At 57.9% G+C, this 3,949-nt stretch overlaps 1 long non-coding RNA gene across 1 annotated transcript; it reads left to right on the forward strand.

Annotated features, from left to right (window-relative positions):
- Positions 1-578: 578 nt before the first annotated feature.
- Positions 579-1,661, forward strand: LOC133263484 (uncharacterized). The gene is made up of 2 exons (XR_009741497.1): positions 579-835; positions 1,484-1,661. It is a non-coding gene; the product is annotated as an uncharacterized LOC133263484 (long non-coding RNA).
- Positions 1,662-3,949: the final 2,288 nt, after the last annotated feature.

The following is a 3,949-nucleotide window of genomic DNA, read 5'->3' on the forward strand; positions in this document are numbered from 1 at the left end:
TAAGCTTCTTGACACCTAGTAAGTGTGGCACAGCTGGTGGAAACACCAAGCAGTGCATCGCACCCACTCACAGGTTGGTGTCACTGAACTAACCCGGCCCTGGCAGCAGGATCTACAAGCTCTGTTTCATTTCTCACATCCATAGATGGGGAATGGAGAAGCAGGAAGAACCATGCCAGTTAAGCGGTTTCCAGCAAGGCACTTCTGTAAAGCAGTTTTAATACAGTACAATTGTGATCATGGAATTCACCTCCGTGACCAAAGTGTTTGGTGGTTGTACGTAAGAAGCAGCTACTTGGCCATAGACAGAGCAGAATCCAAACAGCCCCAGAGGTACCATGCTTTTAGTATTACTGTAGGGATGACCCAGCGCAGAGTTTCTGTCTCTCTGCTGTCCTTCCCAGCACGTTTTTGCAGTCCTGCACTGAAATTGCCACTGCTCAAAGCAGAAGCAAAGTGGAGGAAAACCAGTGAAATAATAAAGAGCAATAATAATAATAACTGTTGTTCGACCGCACAGCTGTGTTTGAACAGGGGAAGCCAGTACCCACAAGCAGAAGATGCTGGAAAACAGGAAAAGAGCATTCCTGTCCTCCAGGGAGCCAAGGTGGGAAGGTCCCTAAGGCAGAGGAGCGTGGGTGCTGACTGTCCTCTGCGGGACTGTACCAGCTCGAGGCACCTTCCCATTGCCCAGCGACATCTCCTGTTCTTACCTCTGCGTGCAGGGTCCTGCATTCGTGGCATTCCCACGTGGTGGCGAGACACCAGGAGAGGATGAGGAGAGCCCAGAGCACAAGCTGAGGCTTTGCCCTTCGCAGTACTCATATGTGCAAAGGTGAGTGTGGACCAGCTTCAGGACAGACCTGGGCCAGCTGGGGGCTGATGGCCCAGCCGGGGGTGGGGGAAGCAAATCCCAGAGCCATGGGCCTGGACAAGGATAGCATCCTTTCCTTTCTCATGTCCCGGCTCAGTCCCCACTGCCTGGTGCCTCTCTGCAGCCCCAGGCACAGTCAGCACTGTGGGGTTGAGTGGGACCATAGGGTGAGCATGACTGGGAGAGGGGAGAGGCAGGAAGGTCTCGGTCAAGATGTGGGTCTTTCTCCTCATTGTGCTAGGAGACTTTCCCCAGGGACCCAGTGGGCTTTGCGAGGAGCAGCGACCCGCCTCCTCAGGAAAGTAGCGGAACAGCCCGTTTCTGGGGTGGTGAGGAGGAGTCCCTCGTGTAAGGATCTCCAAGCATAGCCCTTGCCCAGCACTGCCCTTTCTTGCTTTGACTTCCTCCAACACCTGGGCCAAGGGGGGCTTCTCCTGACAGCTCTCATGGTGTGGAGCGCTGCAGGCTGGGGTCGCATCCCAGGCACCATGGATCTGATCTCTCCAGCCAGAAGCAGATCTCAGCACGTGTGTCCCGAGCAGGCCTGTAGTGTTGCTCTGCACCTCTCTCTGCACGCAGGGCTACAGAGCTTTCTATTCAGTTCCTCAGCTCTGGGGAGCAGATCCGGTGCCCAACGGCGGGATCCAGGAAAGCCTCTGAGGCACAGAGGCTCCCAAGATCGATGTCCAGCAAAAGCCTCCTCCAGGAGCACAGGCAGCAGCAGCGCCGGCCAGCCAGGCTGTTACCGGCCGTGCTTCCGTCTGATCAGCAAAGAGCTCTATGCAAAGCGCTGTGTCTGACACCGGGGGTCTTTCCATGGTGGCTTTGAAGTACGCACCCAGCAGGGGGTGAGCTCTGGTGGGGCAGGGCAAGGCCACTGCAGGACAGAGGAGTTTCAGTCCTACTGAAGGGCAGCCCTCTCCCAAGGCTTTGCTGTGGCAGCTCGGCTGCAGCCCTGCTCTCAGTGGTCCCTGCACCCCACAGCAATGCCAGACGCTTTCTGTGATGTTCAAGTGTTTAATAAGAGCTCGAGGAAGGTTTGCGGGTGAAAAATGGAGCCCCCTGGTCGCGCAGGGTCAGCGAGTGGCCCTGCTGCTGGCCCGGCTCCTTCGGCCACTGCTGGTGTCGGCTCTGAGCATCACTGGCGGGGCAGCTTCTTGGCGGGTGCAGCGGAGTCTTGAGAGCTGCAGGTCTTCCTCTTGCGAGCGCGATGGGGCCTGCGCTTGGAGCGGGCCCTGCCCTGGAGGGGAGCAGAGGCCCCGGGCACAGCCTGCCCTGGCTCCTGCTGCGCATCTTCCTGCTGCACTGGGGTGGGAGCGGGGACGCAGGCAGGACCCCCCTGCACGGCAGCGGTCGAGGTGCTTGGGAGCGCGTCTGCGTCCGCGCTGCTGGAGGGGGCTGCTCCGGGCACAGGGGTCCCCAGCGTGCAGGCAGTGGGGCTGGGGCTGGGCTCGGGGTTCTGCTCCCAGCCCCCGGGGCGGTCAGAGCGGGTCACTCTGGTCGTGCTGATCCACTCGCCTCTGTGCTGGCTGCCAGAGGAGCTGCTTCTCACCACGAGCTTGCCCTTGCATTGCTCCTGGCAGGCTGTCCAGCTGGTGCTGGCCACAGGGCTGCCCTCCTGCCACCAGCTGAACTCAGACCAGCAGTCGCTGGCCCCGTGCCCCTTCTCCTGGCGGATCATGAGTTTCATCGCTTTGTCCACGCACTCCTTCTCTGTGGCCTCAAGGAGCCTTCGCACAAACCTGGAAGCGTGGCTCTGCAGCTCGGGGCGCAGCACCGCAACCAGGATGCCTTCGTCCAGGCCGTAGACGGGCAGCGCCTCCAGGATCATGCGTGTCAGCATGAACGCCTTAAAGCTCTGCACACCAAAGAACTGCTTCATCTCCCGAGACACCCAGGCGTTCAGCAAGAGCAGCAGCTGAGGGTGCTTCTGGAAAATGGACGCCCAGGCAGAGGCTGGGAAGCCCCCCACATACTGTGGCTCCATAGCACAGGGCTGGTGCACCCCGGGTGCTGCTGGCACTGGCAGTCCAGAAAGACCTTCCTCTCGGGCGCTGAGTGATGCTGCTGCACGGGCTCCTCTGAGACCTCCTCAGAGTCGTCTCCCACAGCAAGTGCCCTGTGGAAGTCACTGGGTGGAATAGAAGCACTGCCAGCAGCAACGTCACAGGGCGTGGCTGGGGGACGTCACAGGGCGTGGCTGGGGGCTGTCGCCATGGGCTCTGCACCGTATTTGCCACTGCTTCGCACTCACCTGGAAACTTGGACAACAATGCCAGACGCTTCCTGGGATGTTCAAGTGTTTAATAAGAGCTAGAGGAAGGTTTCTGGGTGATAAGTGGAGCCTTCTGATCCCACAGGGTCAGCGAGTGGCCCTGCTGCTGGCCCGGCTCCTTTGGCCACTGCTGGTGTCGCTTTCGAGCATCACTGGCAGAGCAGCTTCTTGGCGGGTGCAGAGGAGTTCTTGGATCTCCTGGGCTTCCTCTTGTGAGGGCACTGGGTTTGGTATATTCAACCCAGTATACCATTTCACTTCTTGGTAGCAAGGCCATATTGCCATCTTCCTTTCAATTTTGTGTCCACCAGGACCCTCACACCCTATTCTGCAAAGCTGCTTTCCAAACAGTTATTACCCAACATTTCCCGGTTCGTGAAGCTTTTTGTTCGCAGGTTAGGCTCCTTGCACTTGCTCTTCTTGAACCTTTGCAGTTCTTGTCAGCCTGTTTCTCCAGCCTGTCGAGAAGGAGATGCAAGAGAAGGGAAGCAGGAGTATTAACAGAGAAGCAGGAGTTACCCATTTCTTTTGTCTCCACTTTGCTCTTTAGAGTTGGGGAAAAAAATCTCTTTGCTGGAAAGACAGAGAGCAGCCTGCATGCTGGTGACTGGCCTAGAGGCTCCAGCTCTGGCGATGGATAACGCATGCTAGTGGAGCCCGAGGGCAGGCTAACCACGGGTGCAAGCATTGTCAGTGGCAATTCTAGCTTGAAGGATGGAGGAAAATGCGCAGGGCTTGCAGTCGACTGTTCCATCGTCACTCAGGTCAAGCACCTCTTATCTCAGAAGTGAGTTATGAGT

Source organism: Pezoporus flaviventris, unplaced genomic scaffold (assembly GCF_033815535.1).
Source record: "Pezoporus flaviventris isolate CSIRO_AGI_PZ_B2104156 unplaced genomic scaffold, CSIRO_AGI_Pfla_v1 ptg000326l, whole genome shotgun sequence".
Taxonomy (NCBI): Eukaryota; Metazoa; Chordata; class Aves; order Psittaciformes; family Psittacidae; genus Pezoporus; species Pezoporus flaviventris.